The sequence below is a fragment of the Arachis ipaensis genome, chromosome B2 (genome assembly GCF_059453495.1).
Source record: "Arachis ipaensis isolate K30076 ecotype BB chromosome B2, ASM5945349v1, whole genome shotgun sequence".
Taxonomy (NCBI): Eukaryota; Viridiplantae; Streptophyta; class Magnoliopsida; order Fabales; family Fabaceae; genus Arachis; species Arachis ipaensis.
Window position 1 is genome coordinate 114,405,948 of NC_142437.1, and position 20,660 is coordinate 114,426,607.

Below are 20,660 nucleotides of genomic sequence, written 5' to 3' on the forward strand. Positions count from 1 at the left end.
AAAACCAACAAGCTTAGTACCTTTCAATTGGAATAACTTTTATTACAAAACTCCAATTAAGCTAAATTTTGATTTGAGAACCCCTAGCTCATCCAGAAACAAGTGTGTCTTAGTTGTAACCCAATTTCTATTTAATTCTAAGAGTTACAAGCATTGGAAGTTGATGCATAGCTTGCTGAAATCTGTTTCTTTTCAGTTTTGACCACCAATATTCAAAAATTCACAGCTCCCAATCCTCAACTCTTAAAATTCTGAAATTTTAGAGAAATAAAGCAAGTTAATCAAATTTTATAAGAAAATTAGTTTCACTCCAAAACTCAACTCGTAGAAATCACAGAAAGACAAACAAGTTGCTGCCCTGTTTGATCTTTTCTGCTGCTGGACAGATTTAACAACCTAATTTTAAAAATTTGCCATAAATTGTATATTTAACAAAAAGGTCCCAAATTTTCCAGTTTAGTTTCTTATATTCCCAAGTTTAGCCCAAACTTGGTCTCATGCAATTCCGATCATTACATAATTAGTTATAGCATATACAATACCACCACAACACAACTCTACATCCTTATTAACAACCACCAATTCTAATCCATCATAAATAAATATAAGAGCACACCATTAATAACTTTCACACCTCATAATTCTAATATATAAATTCACTAACAAATCTATTCTAACAACATTACAAGGCTAATCATTAAATACAACAAACAATCTAACTTATTCTATGGTTCCTCTAACCTAAGTTTTCACAACACCGTAAATATTAAACGTGCGAAACTTAAACCATACCTTGGCCGATCACTTAATTCACCCAAGGCAGCCTCACAACTCAAAATTACAGCCCCTCCAAGCTCAATCAAACAGCCCCAAACCAAGCTTGATCACCAACAAGCTTCCAACAAGCATCAACATTCACATACACACTACCTAAACCACAATTAACACATCCAAACATAACAACTCAATACCCAAATTCCTAAATTCAGAAATTTCATTAGGGTTTAAGATCTCTTTTTACCCACTGATCCTTGGGCAATACCCACAAAAAATCAAGTCTAGTGGACCCCTAAAACATGAAAATCATCAAGGAATTGAGTTTCTTAAACCTTAAACCCGAAATTCATATACCAGCAGAAATGGAGCTAGGAAAAAGCGATTCACTTACTGTTTTATTTAAATAGAATTGAAGAACTCAATGAGCCCGACGCGTGGCCGCAAACGGCTCGTCAATCGGAGCTCCGGATCAAAAGTTATCAAAGAAAGAAGATCAAGCTAGGTTTTGGAATTCATTCTCTTCTTCTCCATGCATTTATGCTACTTCTGTTGTGTTCTAAGGCAGAAAATAAGCTTTAGCTCATTTATATACTGGGCTGGTTGGGCCCACGGGCCTGGTTTGGGCCCGGTTCAACCGGCTCGGCCCATTCGGCTCAATTTTGGGCCAAATTTTTCGAAAGTGATATCAAAATTCTCGTTTTGCCGAGCTCTATTCTATTTTGATATTAGTTTTGCATATTTAATTTTCCTATTGAAAATTTGATTTATTGACTAATTATATACCGATTTTAGCGGGGTTTACATCCTACCCACCTAATTAGGAATTTTGTCCTCAAAATTCAGAGTGCGTTACCTGAATAGAGGTGTGGGTAGTCCTTCCGCATCTCTGTCTCAAGCTCCTAGGTATATTCTTCAATACTAGCCCAACACCAAGCTACTTTCACTAAGAAAGTCTCTTTCCCGTGTAAACGCTTAATGCTGGTATCATCAATTCTAACGAGAGTTATTGGAAATGTCAGATCTTCTCTCACTTGAATTAATTCCGGCTTTAGGACATGACTAGGATCAAAATTGTATTTATGAAGCTGCGATACATGAAACACGTCATGCAGGTTCGAACAATATGGTAGTAAAGCGATCCTATACGCCACTGGTCCGATGTGATAGGGATTTAGCTTTTTAGTTTTTTTTTTTTTTGATTGATCATCCGATTCTAGTTCATTGAAGTGATCTTCAGAAATAGGTATCCCCTTTCTTCCAACTTGAGAAGTCTTCTTCTTAGATCCACCTAACTTTTTTGTCGGCTTTCATAGTGAGAATTCTAACTTAGATTTGCGTAACTCTTCCTCTGTTGTTTCGGCTGTCAAATTCAGGAACTAAGACGTTTGATATTCCAGTTTTTGGTTAATTCAAAGGTGTTTAGCATACTGTGAAGTCTCACCTTCTCCCTGATGTATAGTCTCTTTGATATCCCCAATAAGTGGTTTACTCCGATGGGCAAAACGGGCCTGGTCGCTTGATCCACAGTTCCCTAACAGTATCACCTTTTGTCCTAGTCTTCGGTAACCTATTATGAAATCAATGGCTATTCCCTTTTATCTTTAATGTAGAACCTTCGATGGTTGTGGCATTTCGAACAGTTTCTGGTGGTCTTTCATTTTTTTCTCATACGTCAAACTTGTAATCACATAGATTTCCACCTCGTTCTTCATTTCTGTCTGCTCAAAATATCTTCTTTGATTCGTGGTAGGTTTTAGAAATCTCAAGGTAACTTCAAAAATTTTCTCCTGTAAGCTTCAAACAACAGTTTCTTATTTCAACTTCCGACCTCAACACATAACCCTCTCTTGGTGTCTTCTGGATTCAACCGGTTTCAGTACTCTTAGTAGCCCCTTATCACCGTTATTGCACTCCTTAAGTCTTTGACTTTATAATCTCTATTTCGACATTAAACATATAAATCTTTTCTTAGTTCCCTTTCGTTTGCCAGACTTCGACATCCTCGGTAGGTCTTTATCGTCCCCTCACGCTTCCTGTATTTCGTCTTTGCTATGTTTTAAAACCGCAATAGATTTAGTTTGACTCCTTTATCTATACCCTTAATATCCAATTTAAAGTTCCAACTTATCTAGCCTTCCATTCTCCGAAATTTATATCCAAGCATTTCCCCAAAAATTTCTTACTCAGGGCATCTGTTACCACTTCACGATGTTGTATTTACACGTATCCTAAACCCCTCTGGTAATGTATCGCACTAATTCCGAGTTGTTAAATAAGTTCGGGTATTCTAATTACTGGATTTGGGGTTAATCCTTCTCTTGGAGTTTGAAAGCTCTCTTTATATTCGGGTATCTATGTAACCGGTGTATTTCTAGCGCATTAAACTAATCATAGGCTTTGTGGTCGACAAGAATTTAAAACTCCAAAACTCTTTTTGACGGTGCATGCTTACCTGCTTCATCTTCCGTATCCAAAAGTCATGCTCTTAAGGAATCAACATCTCCACAGTCACAACTATATTTTATACGTGATACTAATATAGGCTCGAGTTGATTTTCAAAAGGACATTAAGCTCGAAAAATGAATGAGCAATACAAACGGTGTTCGTAATGAGTCAAAAAGGAAATTTTGTACACAGTTGTTCAGGATTATACCGAAATGATGGAATACACAAGGAGAGGAACCTAGGTGCATCTCAAGAAAAGAGTTCAAATTAGAGACCTTTGGTAGGAAGAACAGAGCGTACAGAGTCAAAGAAGTCTCAGCTGATTCTGAAGAACATGGTTTGCGAATGGGGGCAACTCTAGTCATAGCGAGCACACAAGATTCAAGGATTACGCGCTTATACCAAGACAAGCTCAGACTCATCCTGGAAGAAATAATATTCATGTGCACAAGGAGTAAAGTTAGAAAGGTAGTCAAGCTATTTAGGAAGAGCTCCGGATCGAATGTCAATGTAGGTTTCAAAAGAAGGATTAGATCGAATCGCGAAGGTTCGTTAGCACACTCTCTCTGCATAAGGTTTCCTACCGTTCTCTTCCTTCTTCTTCAGCATAACCGATGCTTCCCACAAAGAAATAGTTGGTTAGGTGATTCCCTCTTCTAGTACTCCCTTCCACTCAATCCTAAATTCTACCGGTTATAATGATGTCTTCACTTGTGGTGCGATTGAAGTTAATCCGATTTCCGGTACTAAGCCTATCGCAAACTCGCTTTTCTTTGGAATGGAAGTTTTGACACACCTTCAAGAATTGTCTTAGAAACTCTCTCGTATAGAGATTTGGTTTCATCTCCACTTACCTCTGAACAATTAACATCTAAAGGTTGTGTTCGCTCTACTCCTCTTCCTCAAAGTTTCACCGTCACTAAATTCCAAACAATAACTCCGCATAACCCTCAACACTCCTGATTCCTTAGATATGGTCCAACCTGCTTTCACTACGTCACTTAATCCTTAACCTTCAAAAGTCTAACCACCCTGATTCCACTACGTCATTCTGACTCTCATCCTTTAAGAACCTAGTCACTCATCTAAGTTAGTTAAGTATCGCTCTATCTTAACAACTAGTAGTCTTCGACTAACCATCGGTTCGGACTCCATGATCATCAAAACTTGTCGTGCTTCACAAATGGATCATACATATATTAATGATACGCAAGGTAGTTAAAAACTCAACTGCTAGCTTATGATTACCTCGGGTCTGAAGATCGGATTCGACTGCATCCTGGCGTTTCTTATGTGGACAGTCTCGAGCTATATGCCCCGACTTCTCGTACTTGTAACATACGCCTAATCCGGCCCTGCACGGTCTGTTTGGATGGTACTTCTTGCACCTTGGGCACCTTAAATCATCCAGTTGAGTACTAGTTTTCCCTTTAGCATTCGAATCCGAACGGTTATCATTCCTTCGGTCATTGCTCCAGTGTTGAGAATGTGAAGCGACAAAGCGATTCTTTTTGAAAGTTTAGCTCCTCGGTGTAATCTTTCCCTTTTTCTTTGTGAAGGGTTCTCGGTGATTACTTCTTGCTACCTCAGCCCTCCTTGAGCTTTCTCCCATTGTCTGACCCACATTAACCTGCTCCAGATAACTAAGTGGTACCCTGTATTCGGAGCATTATGTCCACCTTCATATTCATTATCATCATTGTTGCCAGTTCCAGCTTGTGGTTCCATTCCACCCATTACTCGGATGGTCGCGGCCGCAACAGTACCAATGGCAGCAGCAACACTCGTCATTGCGGTCACGATATCGGTCAAACTATCTATTGGTATGGTTACCTCATTAGCTCTCCGTCCTTGATCCCGATTACGCTCACGACTGCGCCCACGAGATGCCATTTGGTTCCTGTTCACACCAAACAAGTGATATCAAGGTGATCAGTCTCAATATCTCTAGTTTAGCATTTCAAAGTCCCAAATGCATGCTCATGAGCATTCATGCCTCATATATCAGTTAGATACCCTAAATAGCATGTATAGACACCTAGAGTATGCCCAGAGGCATAATCAATCCGTCCCTCAGGCTCTATAGGAACGAACTGCTCTGATACCATAATGTAACACCCTACTATACTTAATCTTATGCTTAAGTCATAAGACTGAGATAGTAAGGTATTACGACCTCTAAAAATAGTAATATATATATAATAATAGAGAAAAGATACTTAACTAGGAGCCTTGAAAAATGGGTAAAACAAAAATCGCAAAATAAAAAGCGCAACGCTCAGGAAAGGATTACTTGCGTGCTAAGAAACCTAATAGGAACATGATAAAGTTAAGCAAAAGAATAAAGGAAAGCCAAGGAAACAGCATAACTAGCCCCTGACTTAGCCTGCGAAGCTAAGGCTGGCTAGAGGATATATATATATATATACACATAGGTATTCCCAAAAAATACCAAAATACCAAAATAAACTCCTATCTCTCCCTCAACCTCTAAGAGGAGCAACATACACAAGTTACTTGGAGAGTAAGCTAAACAAATATATACATATATACAACCAAAAAACCAAAATACACCCAAGGACTACTTCGCTTCCCAAGATCCAGACGTCTAGCGAGGAGCCTCTCGACCTGCATCTGAAAAATAACAATACAATATGGAATGAGAACCGGAGGTTCTCAGCATGGTAAAAGTGCCACGCGCATAAGAAATACGGTCTTGAGAATGCCATAGGCAATCCTAGAACTCCGTTATTTAATTATCCAACTTAAGTACTAAACAGAAGCCATAAACAGGGGTAGGTATTCTAAATCTGCCTAACTTACTCAAGTTCAAGCTTAACCTAACACCAAACCATTTCCTCCGTTTCCTCCATCCTTTCATCATTCAGAATGCAACAGAAACAAGCAACCAAACAAGTTCACGCACAAGTAATGATCAAATAGTACAAATAGCAAGTATAACAAATAGCGGGTAATATATATCAATTAGGCATACCCAGAAAATGCATAGCAATCAATACAAACAAATGCATATGATGCATGCCTGTCCTATGGCTGATGGGGCCCATCTGTCGGTTATCCAGCCAACCCGACAAGTCCGAAAACCTTAGACTGTCCCCCGTCGCGCATCCCCAAGAGTCTATGCATAGAGTTCACATTCATATTTCATAAAATCACTCAATGGGGGCTATCCATACCCGGGAATTTATACGTGCCCGGTCACCCTTACGACGTAGGGTCAACAGAGTATCGAGATTCAACCTGGAACACGTGATGGTGAGCCACGGCTCTTACCCAGAAAACTCGTATCTCAGATAGCATTATTCATAAGCCATTTCATAGTCATAATCATTATTTAATCATTCATCAAGCCATGGCATATTAACTTCTTTTATTAACAACCTCCCTTTCACAATTTTCATCGTCATTCCCTTATAATTCATCTTGATTACCCTTTCCGGGTCCTGACCAAACTTTTTATCAAACTCTTCTCATCCTTCTTAATATCAAATACTCTTAAAATCAACCCAACTCTAACATTAAATCAATCACATCACACGAGGATTGAACTTTAACTTCTCGAACTCATGACTATCACTAAGACATCCTCGACACTCTATTTTCTTTTCTGTTTCTAATATAGCAAATGAACTCGGAATTGCACAAACTTTATGTCCAGGCGTTCATATTGAAATAAGCTTTCTAACAAACAAATATCATAATTTTCGGATTTTTCTAGCCTCAGGAATAAAGGAAAAACTGTGACTGCTCTGCAGTGCATAAAACCAGAAAAACAGCAGCAGCATGTGATATTCAAAATTCAATATAAAATCCAAGTTAAATCCAATGACTTTAAAAATTAATGTAATTAAACTTTACTCATCCAGATTTCTTTCTCAATTAGTTCTGAGTTAATACCATTTTTAATGAAAAAGTTACATTACCTGGAAGTTAAGTAAAAATGAGACAAAATCTGTTTTAAAAACCAACAAGCTTAGTACCTTTCAATTGGAATAACTTTTATTACAAAACTCCAATTAAGCTAAATTTTGATTTGAGAACCCCTAGCTCATCCAGAAACAAGTGTGTCTTAGTTGTAACCCAATTTCTATTTAATTCTAAGAGTTACAAGCATTGGAAGTTGATGCATAGCTTGCTGAAATCTGTTTCTTTTCAGTTTTGACCACCAATATTCAAAAATTCACAGCTCCCAATCCTCAACTCTTAAAATTCTGAAATTTTAGAAAAATAAAGAAAGTTAATCAAATTTTATAACAAAATTAGTTTTACTCCAAAACTCAACTCGTAGAAATCGCAGCAAGACAAACAAGTTGCTGCCCTGTTTGATCTTTTCTGCTGCTGGACAGATTTAACAACCTAACTTTAAAAATTTGCCATAAATTGTATATTTAACAAAAAGGTCCCAAATTTTCCAGTTTAGTTCCTTATATTCCCAAGTTTAGCCCAAACTTGGTCTCATGCAATTCTGATCATTACATAATTAGTTATAGCATATACAATACCACCACAATACAACTCTACATCCGTATTAACAACCACCAATTCTAATCCATCATAAATAAATATAAGAGCACACCATTAATAACTTTCACACCTCATAATTCTAATATATAAATTCACTAACAAATCTATTCTAACAACATTACAAGGCTAATCATTAAATACAACAAACAATCCAACTTATTCTATGGTTCCTCTAACCTAAGTTTTCACAACACCGTAAATATTAAACGTGCGAAACTTAAACCATACCTTGGCCGATCACTTAATTCACCCAAGGCAGCCTCACAACTCAAAATTACAGCCCCTCCAAGCTCAATCAAACAGCCCCAAACCAAGCTTGATCACCAACAAGCCTCCAACAAGCATCAACATTCACATACACACTACCTAAACCACAATTAACACATCCAAACATAACAACTCAATACTCAAATTCCTAAATTCAGAAATTTCATTAGGGTTTAAGATCTCTTATCTTTACCCACTGATCCTTGGGCAATACCCACAAGAAATCAAGTCTAGTGGACCCCTAAAACATGAAAATCATCAAGGAATTGAGTTTCTTAAACCTTAAACCCGAAATTCATATACCAGCAGAAATGGAGTTAGGAAAAATCGATTTACTTACTGTTTTATTTGAATAGAATTGAAGAACTCAACGAGCCCGACGCGTGGCCGCAAACGGCTCGTCAATCGGAGCTCCGGATCAAAAGTTATCAAAGAAAGAAGATCAAGCTAGGTTTTGGAATTCATTCTCTTCTTCTCCATGCATTTACACTGCTTCTGTTGTGTTCTAAGGCAGAAAATGAGCTTTAGCTCATTTATATACTGAGCTGGTTGGGCCCGCGGGCCCGGTTCAACCGGCTCGGCCCATTCGGCTCAATTTTGGGCCAAATTTTTCGAAAGTGATATCAAAATTCTCGTTTTGCCGAACTCTATCCTATTTTGATATTAGTTTTGCATATTTAATTTTCCTATTGAAAATTTGATTTATTGACTAATTATATACCGATTTTAGCGGGGTTTACATAGGGACTATGGCAAATTCTGCATCTGCAATAACCACATCTTCCTTCCAACGCTTAACATTTAAGATATAGTTTTTGAATAACCAATGTGCCCCTTTCTCGATTCTTATCAGGTCAATTTCTTTTTCAAAAAAGAACTGAAAGATATTACCCCCCAATTCAACACCTTAAAACCCTCCGGTGGTCCCGAAATTACATATAGAGCTGCTTCCATAGTTCCCGAGCTGAATTGACGATCTGGGAAGATCCTTCCAACCAAGCTTTTCGAACATTTTTCTATACCTTCCTTGATATCCTTATCTTCGAACCATACGATCCTCTCTTCTTCCTCTTCTCCTGTAGTCCTCTCCTGATCAGTAGAGTTAGCAGACGTTGCCATGAGAGTCCAACCTAACTCACTGATAATATCACACGTAAAAAGAATTTCGCACCGAAACCCTAACAGAGCACTATCAGTTTTTCCATAACCTGATGTATTTTTCATGCACTCATTATAATTAATTATTATTAATATTAGGTTTAATTACTTTGATGGTTTCTATAGTTTTACAAAATTTTTAATTAGGTCTCTATACTTTTTTTCTTTTTAATTGAGTCCTTTTACCAAATTTTAATTTTAATTGGGTCCCTATACTTTTTTTTTCTTTTTATTTGGGTCCCTACACTAATTTTTTTTAATTCGGTCCCTATATAATTAAACCAATTACTGTTAAGAGGGACCTAATTGAAAAAAAAATTTGGTGTAAGGACCCATTAAAATAAAAGTATAAGAACCTAATTGAAAATTTTACAAAACTATAAGGACCAACAGAATAATTAAACCTTAATATTAACCAAATAAAAAAAGAATCTAAATAACACTAACACTTATTTCTTGCTCTCTTCTCCTTCTTCCATTTTCACCATTTTTTTGTTATTCTTATCTACCTCATCTTGATGATAACACCTTATTTGGATTCAATCCTAATGTTGATGATACTGTTTTCTCTTTCAATGGCCTCATCAATGGGCGCCATCTCCTTCTCATGTTAAAAGTAGTAAGCTTCTTAAATATTTTATTAGAGAGAAACACTTTTACGGCTGTTTCACTTTTTTTTTTCACAGTTAGAGTTTAAGGATATTACTCCTAACTTCATTACTCTAAACATGTTGATCGATTGTTTCTGCTAAATGGGTCATGTGGATTATTCTTTTTCTTTATTCAGCAAGATTTTTGTTATTTAGATTATTTTTTATTAGTTTAATATTAATAATAATTAATTATAATAAAAGTATATAAAGAGTATTAAGGCTAATTAAATTTTTTTTAATTTTATATTTTCATTCATTTAAAAGTTTTAAAATAAATGAAAATAAAAAATTAAAAAAATATTTTATAATAATTTTATGTACTCTTTATATACTCTTATTATAATTAATTACTATCAACATCAAATTAATAATAAAATAATTAGAGAACCGTTTTTAAGATGAGTTATCAATTAGATATCATAACTTTGACAACACTCATGATAAGCTTGTACATCACCGGTTAAGTCAGTTTTGGAATTTCATGATAATGAGGTATCAGCTTAATGGGGTTACATATGGCACCTTAATCAATAGTCTCCTTTAATCGCCTCATCAATGAGAACATACCCTTTCAGCCCTTCTCATATTGAAATTGGTAAGCTTCTTAATTCTCTTATTTGGGAGAAATACTTTCACTGCTATTTCACTTTTTTTTTTTTTTTTCACGGTTAGAGTTCAGGGTATTGCTCCTAACTCCATTACTATAAAGCATGTTGATCGATTGTTTCTGTCAAATGGGTCATATGAATTTTTTTTTATTCGACAAGATTTTTGTTAGATTATTTTTTCATTAATTTAATATTGACGATAATTAATTATAGTAGGAGTACATAAGGAGTACTCTATGATCACTTTTTTCTAAAATTTAATCTGTACCACTAAATTTTTCTACAACATCTAGAATCTGAAATGAGTTAAGTTAAAAGTCTCTTTTTCTATATGATTGTGTAATATAATTAAAGATAAATAACGCAAATATAACATCATATACCCAAATTACTTCCATTCTTATTAATTTTGGATCTAATCATAAAAGTTGATTATATTTGCAAACCAATTCACATTATCATTTAGTCCAAACTTAACATTTGATTTACAAAATTATCACATTTAGTCCAATTCAATTCATCTTCATTCAAATCAGTTCAATTCCAAAAATTATTACTTCTAGACATACTCTATCATTTTCTTTTATTTTTTCTTTAATTTTTCATCTAATTTTTTTAGAAGCCTATTAGTTTACTTTCACTATAAAAAAAATACCCATTCAGCCACACTTTTTTTAAACTACATTTGAAAAGCGTAGTCTATTCCTAGAATAGGCTACGCTTTTCTCCGTGTTTCCTTTTTGTAGGGGAATAGGAAACACATTTGTGACATCACTTGAAAAGTGTCTCCTTAAATATTATAAATATCACTTATAAAACATAACCTTAGCTTAAGAACTATGGGTTCACTTTTTCTACCAAAGAGAATGCTTTTAAAAGGTAGCCTATTTGTCATACTTCAGGTGCACTTTAAAAGTGTTGCCTAATGTATCTAAAACCAAATATAAATCAACACTTAGTAAATTTTTATCCCCTTTTTCACCAACACTTAAACGTGACCTGGCTTCCTTTCTCCCTTTTCCCCTTCGCGCGCCATTGAGCTTCACTGAAAATCAGAGAAAGGTCCCCCTCACGCCGTCACTCATCATCTTTTTCCCCTCTTTCCCACGCCGTCACTCATCACCCTCACGCCGTCACCGTCGCCCCTCTTCCCCGCTCCCCACTCCCCACTCCCCACTCACCACTCATGCACACCACTTCGCTACTGGAGAATCGTCGCTCCTCTTCATCCTTCTGCTCTGGCTGTCACTTCGAGCTCACCATCGGGAAGAACCGCGTTCATCCTCTCTTCGCTCATCATCGTCGAGAAGGTATGTATTCACCTTCATTTGGTTCTAAAATTTGAGAGGGTTCCGATTTGATTCACTTTTTGCTTATCAGCTTGCATTGTTTGATTTGATAGGGGTGTTCTCAAGAACAGGGCTATTATAATGGCATGTGTGTGCAACAGTGCTACTCTATGAATTTGCTTCAGCTTACATTTTTCTTCAATTTTGGTTCTTACAATTTTGTGCGTGCGTGTGTGTTCAGCTGCTTGAAAATGAAATCATTAGTTGGTGTTTATTCAGTTCTGTTTTCTGAATAAGCTTTTGAATTCCATTATATTGTTTATTTGATGTTGTCGTGAATTGTGATAAGACAACTGGAAAAGCATACACAAAATTGTACTGATATTGGGTGTGTTGTAGTGTTGAGCTGAGAATCTTGATGCGTATTAGAAAATAGTATTATGACACTGACTTCAAGTAGCTAAAGAAAGTGTCTAGTTCCCGTTGTTGGGTGATTTGTTATGATAACTCTGGATTTGTTTGAAGAAAAACTTTGGATGATTTGTTCTTAAATTGGCTTATGACCAGTTAACAGCTTCTGTAACTAATCTTTTTATGCATGCTCATTGACATATTGGAGATGCATATCTATGTAAGACACTTTTATGGCAAACCTTATGCATTTTTATTCATGTTCTTAATAAAATAAACTAAATATTTTGGTATAATAGCTCTAGTTGCTAGGCTGAGTATCCTATAAAGTATAAACTAGACTTGAAGATTATATAGTTGCAATAATGGAATCAGTCTTGCTGAATTTGACATCTTAATAGTCATGTTCATGGAATGAAATTATATCTAAAGTTGAAACATAATAATTATATTGCAACAATGTAATGAATTGTGTTCTTTTTAACTCTCTTTTTATATATTTAATATAATTAGTGTCATTTCAAGTGATGAAGACACAAATTAAAAACATATATTCCATAGTGATATGATATATTTTGCTCGCTATGATTTGTATATGATTTTCAAATTGAGGTTGTGATACAAATTTAATTAGTTTTTATTTGTTTCCATTGAGCAAAACATACTGTGATCACATGCATCTATTTTCCATAACCTCCGCCCCGGATGATAATTACCTAAGCGTTCATATTAAGATACTTGGTGATTGGACTAGAAATCTAAAAGCCAAATTCGTTAAGGTGAATTAATCTTTATTTGTTTATTTATGTTCCTATCAAAATATTGGTTTCTCCTATGGTAAGTAACTAAGTATATTGCTTTGCTGAATTCTATTAGGCGTGCCACCCACCCCTCAATGGCCAGAGTGGACTTCTAAGAGCTGACTGCATCAAAGAAGACAGCCAATCGAGGTGAGCCCAAATCGAAGTGGGGAAATTATAATACCAAGCGATTAATATTTTACAAAACCACGTTATTAAAGCTAGCTATTCTGGACCTATTTAGGTGTTTATGCATTTTATCTATCTATTAATTAGTAAGAAAAGTGACAAAAAATGGTGATTTATCAATTCTGAGTACTTTGGACTGATTTAATCTTTCCAACAAGTTACAATAGGTAAAAGAAAGTTAGAATGTAAGGTTAGAGTGAGTGAAAAGCTATGAATCAATTTTTGACCTCTCAAAACCCGAGGTTACATGTTGCAGAATTATGCAGTTTTGGGCAGCAATTTGTGAACAAAATTGGGAGTAATCTAGCCACTCAAAATGAGTGAAATTATTTTTTTATGAAACCTTAAGATGTCTAGATTATTCTCCTAAAATTTCAAAATTTTTTGATGTGTGGTTTGGGAGATATGATTTTTAGAAAATGGTCATTTTCTGCAGAAACAATGCTGTACAAATTCTGGAACAGCAACTTCGAAATCACATATCTCAATACTCTGAAACTCTTTGGAGGTGAAACTAAAAAGGAATGAAATATTAGGATGTCTAGCATTTTATATCTAAATATCAGGACAATTCGAATTTTATAGAGAAAGTTGTGTCTTCTGGAAGCAGGGCTGTTCACTGTTGCGACAGCACCCTTTCCTTAAAACAAAACCATATTTCGAGAGGCATAACTTTTTCTAGAGAAGTGAAAATGCTTTGGGACTTGAACTGGGTGAAAGATGGGTAAGTCTGGTTCAACCACACCAAACTTTAGGAGAATCCAACCAAAGATGGATTTTATATGATTTTTCTAAATTGGTTACTGCTTGCTGTTTTTCTGAAGTGTACTAAATCAGTAGCCGATTTTTAAAAAATCATATAAAATTAAATTCTTAGAACGCAGTTGCAAAACCAAAACCAAAGTACACTTCAGAATTCCTATTTAAAATAAATAATAATATATTAAGATTTCTTTTGCCCTTTTTTTATATATATATAATATATTAGGTATATGTATAATATGTTATACCTCTTATATTTGCATATGGTTAAGTTAATTGCTATGGCTGAAAATCATATGTTGTTGGTTTTATTGACACTTTAACACTTGAAGTTGTATTGTTATGACTGAAAATTGTTTGTGCAATTCTGGTTGTTGTAATTCTAGTTTTGTGCACTTCTGTTTGCTAGAATTCCTATTTTTTTGCACTTTTGAATTTGTGCCTGGATTTGTGCATCTGTTTATCTTTGTCTATTGCCCGTTTATCTTTGTCTACATTTGTTTTGGATTTTTTCTTGTTCTCTTTTGTTGTTTTCTGCATCATTCGTAGCTTCAGTTTGACTCTTTTATTTGATTTGGGCTTGGAACTGTACTGTATTTCTCCTGCTGCAATTTATTTTCTTTTCTATTTTTGTTGGGAGCCTCTTCTTCTAGTGGTACCTGGATTATTCTATTTTTGTATCTTCAGGTTCGCTAGCTTCTCCAATAGTGCTAACTTTATTTTTTAAGTTGACATAGTTTTGATAATTTATACAACTATTTTCAGTTTGCTTTCTAATTATTTTCAGTTTGATTTTTTTATTTTTATAATTGTAAATGTCATTATAAATATTTTTCTAATTACTTTTCTATGTAATTATGCAGGATAATATTGAGGATGATAATGAAGATTAAGCTGTTTATCATTGTGGTTTATGGGTTAAGATGGAGTAATGTTGAGAATGGATACATGTATGGGTAGACTAATTACTTTTATTAGAAGATACTTATATAGAATATAATATTTTAGTTTTTCGTAGAGTATTAGTAGTAAATTCTAAGTGGTCTCATGCCTATTTTGATATGGCTATGTTTAATTTAGTGTGAGATGTATGAATATTAGTACTTTTGGATCATTATAAATATATTTTATTTACAGATAATTTTTATTATTTAAAGAAATTATTTAGTATAATTATGTATTTATTTTTATTTTATAATATTTAACTCTTTTAATTAAAAATACAGAATTATATATGTAATTATATTACTAAATATTATGTATAAAAAATTATTAGAATATATATATAGAAAATAAAAAAAAAAACAATGAGGAATCTAAGGCTACACTTATATAGAGTAGCTATGGTTATATAAAAAATTAAAAAAAAATAATGAGAAACCTAAGGCTACACTTATATAGAATAGTTATGGTATACAATGTGGCTACGCTTTACAGGTGATGCAGTAGTGCTAAAAAGCGTAGCCTATTCTGGTAAAAATGGAAGCTGTAAAGCGTAGCCTTTGGTCTTGGACAGCATCACTTGAAAAGCGCACCATATTCCCAAACGCCAAAAACGTAGCCCTTGATGCAGAAAAGCATAGCCTTTAAGAATAGGCAACGGCCGAATAGGAATCACCCTAAAAAGCGTAGCCGTAGCCCAGAAAGCGTAGCCGTAGTCTAAGACATCATTTTTTTTCACTTTTGGCTACACTTTTTAAGTGTACCTGAATGTGTGTTTTTCTTGTAGTGTTTACAAAATATGAAAACATATTTAATTTGATTTTTTATATTGTCCGATCATATAGTCTTTGCAAAAGAATATATAGTTATTCTGGATTTTTATTTTTATAGTTATTCTGGATTTTTATTTTTTAGAATAGATATAAATTTTTAACATCAAAATTGAGATATTTTAAGATATACCCAGGAAAAAAAAGACACGAAGATGAAAGATGCAACTTGACAGACACTCATGTATACTTGTCACGTAGTAACTCATTAAAATGCCGTGCTTAGTTAGTTAGTTACTTCCGTATATGACCAAATAATATATATATATGTATCACTCTTATATATACCGAGATACTTTTCCAGTTTCCTTATTGTTTCTATTCTTCATGTTTGGTTTGGTTTTGGTTGGATTTTGATACAGAAATGAAAATGCAATTTCTGTGCAAGGTTCAGGTATAATAAATCATGCTTTCAATTTAAGTAACTATATGTATAGTAACATCTATCTTGATTCTATAATAGACTATGAGATGTATAATAATTAAGTTCGATTACTTAGTGTATGTCATACTCTTTTTTTTTTTTTTTTACTTCTAAGAATCTTGTTATTGGATTTAGACATAATAGTTTGTGTGTCAATGGAGACTCTAGTGCAAACAAATAAATGTATAGTGCAAAAATAAAATAAAGTAAAATAGTTCATAATATGTGTCACTTTATTAATTTTATTAATTAAGTTTATTTTATTCAATAATAAAACTAATTAAAGAGTAATGCTACCTAAACTAATAAAGAAAATATTTATGAAAATATATAAACATGTTGAAAAAAACTTTTAAAGTGAGAAAATTTGTTAAAATGAGAAAGTGTAAACTTAATTAATATTAATATTGAATAATTTATAGGTCTTATCATATGGCTAAGTCTATTATTTTTATTTAATGGTTATTAAAAATTCATCTTTTTATTTTATCAACTTAGAATCATTTTAAAAAAAATAATTTTATGATAAGATATAAGAATTTATATTTTGAGAGGCGAATTTAACTATTTTTATTTTCTAAAAAAAATTAGCATAAGACAAGACAGAAATAGACCTATACGCGCTATCTATACTTTAAGTCGAGCCTAGCCAATCCAAAAGTATCACTGTATCACACTTAAGTTGCAAACTCTAACAAAAATGTGATGCAAGCTTCAAGTTAGCAAGTTGATTGTAGTGTATTTAGTCTATTAATTAAGTGATTAGTATGAGTTGTAATTAGATAGGATTCATTATTTTAAAAGCAATTAATAAAATTGGTTAGCATCATCTTCTAATGTTAATTATATCTTCTTGGAATGCCTTAATTGAAGGTTGCAATGTTAGGTGGGAAGAAGGGAAGCTCAATACAAAGGGATCTAACTAAGATTCCCCAAGCTGCTAATACCTCTTCTCGAGAAGGTCTCAGCAACCTATTAATAGGTATATGTCATTAATGTTTATTTTCTGTTAATTATTGTAGTATGATTCACTTTCTTTGTAGCTTGTACATCTCAAAACTTTAATTTAACTATGATTGCATTATATGCTCCATCAAATTCGAAAACGAATATCCTAAAAAAAATTGTGTTTAAAAAAAAAAAAAGAAAAAATCTCAACAAAAATTTAATATAAATATTTAATTATAAAATTTTAAATTTTAAGAATCTAATTAAAATTTAATAAAATTATAAAAACTAATAAAATAATTACATATTTTTTATAAAAATAATATTCGTACACTAAAAATAGTTATTAAAAAAGTAATCACTAATGTATTTATATATAAATACATATGTAGTTTAATTTATCTGTTAGAGATATACCATTTTTTTTTGGTATCTGTTAGAGATATACCATTAATATTACTTTCTCCTGTCAACTTAAATTTTTGAAATGAGTAATTTTATGATATATATTTTTAACATATATTTTAAGAAGCTATTTGAATATATACTCTTTTTTATATAATGGGATGTCAAAATTTTCACACTAAAAGCACCAACTTTATGTATTTTTGTATTTTGACATACTTTTTAGATGTAAAATTTTTTTTCCTGTCAATTAAGTTTATGTAACATTTTTTGGAAATAAATTAGTTAAAAATTTATCTTCTATTCTTGAACATCATGTGAATGTTACCCCTAAATCCCAATCAATACAAGAATAAATGCATGTGACACTCCAAAAATACCTAAGAATTTGTCCAGATACCATGGAGGTTAATTCATTGCTTACATATTTTTTGGTGACTTAATTCATTGCTTACTTTAGGGAAACACTTTATCTCTCTATATCTAGCTAGAGAGGAAAATGGGTTATCTTGGAAATTTGATATAAATCAAACACTCTATGGAGTGGGAGTTCTAATCCGTTTCTTCTTGCATTATTTTTTAATATGATTATATATCAGATAAAAATTTTGGTAGCTGCTAAAGGAACACGTAAACTTAGCTTCCAAGTATCAATGGAGCTGAAGATTTGAAGAGAACATTACACAAGCTTAGATCCCTTCTATCAAAACACTTGCTAGTAAGATCAAACACATACATTCAATTAATTACATAATTATTATTAATTTCTTCAACAATAGGACTATACGTAGGATTAGACAAAAACTTAGTTCGTATATCAAAAAATCAGTTGTGAAATTAATTAGCATGTATTTTTATATAAATATATATATTATTTTATATATTTTATTTTAGAGTAAAATATTATTTTAATTTTTAATATTTAGTCAAATTTTAATTTAGTTTCTAATATTTTAAATGTTATATTTCAGTCTTAACAACTTTCAAGCATTACATTTAATCCCAAAAAAAATTATGCAAGTTTAATATTGTTCCACTGTTAAATTTAATACAAATAATTTATATATTGAAAAGTTAATGGAATTTGATTTCAATATGTAAATAAAATCAATTTATAAAGGATCATTAATATAAAAGTTTTTTTTTTATTTTAAAGCGTTGATAATTGTTTGTTAAGATTCAAAATTTTGTAAAAAAAATTGAGAAGAAAAAATATTACAAAAAAATTTTGATTATATTTTTCTAACTCAAACATGGCCTGATTAGTAACATTATTAATGTCTACATCATTCATTCGTTAACTACTAGTGTCAAAATTAAAGATTGGACAATATTAAGGGTAAGTTTGGAATAGCTTTTGAAAAAAATACTTAATTTTTTTATGTTTTTTAAAAAAAATCTTTATTTAACAAAAAGAATTATTTTATATATAGATAGACTTTTTAAAAAGAGTTTTCAAGCATTAAAAATATTTTTTTTGCTTTTTTTTAAAGTAAGGATATGTTAGTTTTTAGAAAAAGCAAATAATTTATTTTTTAATAAAAATACTTTTTCTTAAAAACCTATTTAAATAAATTTTAAATTGAATAAAAATATTTTATTTTTTAAGAAAAGTACATCTTTCACTAAAAAAAGCCAATCTAAACTAGTACTAAACCTATTTAAAATTTTTTAAAATAAAAGTAAAACATTTACAACTTAGAAACTAAGGTAAAATTTAATCCAAATATCAAAGACTAAAATAATATTTTATTCTTTATTTTAATATCGAATCCCCAAATAAAGAAGAATTGATTATGCTAACTAGGTTTCATCAATACTGATGTGATTGTTATTAACAAACGCAAATTCAGAATTTTATGATAAAAATAGTAGATACAAAATTTGAAAAAATAAATATAACAATTGGAGAAAAACAGAAATCAAAATGAATAAGATTTTACATGCAAATTCACAAATCAGAGTAGCACGACAGAGAGAGAAACTTACATGAAGAGGATGGCGTGGCGACGGACTCGACAGAGGAGGAGGAGAAGCTCTCCGGCCGCTCTTTGCCTCTCTCCGTGATTATGACTCCATCTCTGGTCTCTACTCTCGTGCATTGGAGAAGAAGAAACCTGAGTTTTCGGGTTAATCAGTGTATGTTTTGATTCTCTAAAGGTTTGGGGTTAATTTTTGGGGAATTGAGTGAAATAATGGACGCGAAAAACAAACAAAGGTGTGAATTTTTTTTTTATAAAAAGCGACAGTAATTTTGTCGATTTTAGTTAAAATAAAATTGTAACACCCTTATTTTAACACTTCATGATCGTACTAAAAGTTCAGACATTACTTACCTCTAATCCGTTAATTTAATATTATAATTATTTAATATTGAGTTTTCGCGAATATAAACCGAATTTTAATTAATAAATCAAAAAGCCTTTTTAGTTTAGATCACTTAATCACATAATTATATTCACATAATAATAAATACATAAACTTATTCAAAACTCCTTGTAATACAAGTCATACTCTTCTAAAATCTCAAAATGACAATTGACGAGGGGTAAAGTCTCAACTAAACCAACAAAACAGAAAACACAACATATGTATATAAAGCTTGTAAATTAATCAAGGCTTCGCGCCAAAGCTTTCTGAATCTGTCACTGAAAAAGAAAGTCTGTAGGGGATGAGAACATCGTCCTCGCAGGTTCTCAGTAGAGAAAAAAATACTATCAAAGCAACGAAAACTTGCAAATAGAAAGAAGTTCATTATTCAAAACTGTTTATCCTCCAAATAAACTTTTGGAAAAGTTTGGTGAAAAACTTACTTTGAAAGGTCGTAAAAAAAATTCTTTTAATTTACAAATCAGTAAGATGATTAATTAAAAAAAAATAAAAAGGACCAAAGACGTGCCTAAGGACTTCCTGCCTACTTACATCGCTCACTTCTATTCAACCAATACATAAATTAGAATAATAAAGTAACACATAGTCCATCCTGTCTCAACCTTTATTACCACATACCAAAAATCACCCTCATCACGCCTCCACCAAAGTGGTTCTTTAAGATAAACATACACATACAAGATAAACAAAGAAATCATAGGTAGGATTCAGGTACAGCAAGTAAAACAAGTAGCAGATAAACATTGCTAAACAATTAGGCAAACCAAAATAAATGCACACTCAATCAAAACATACAGATGCATATGATGCATGCC

General features: G+C 32.5%; 1 pseudogene; it reads right to left on the minus strand.

The window, feature by feature from the left end:
- Positions 1–2,084: 2,084 nt before the first annotated feature.
- Positions 2,085–5,187, minus strand: LOC148575289 (uncharacterized; annotated as a pseudogene).
- Positions 5,188–20,660: the final 15,473 nt, after the last annotated feature.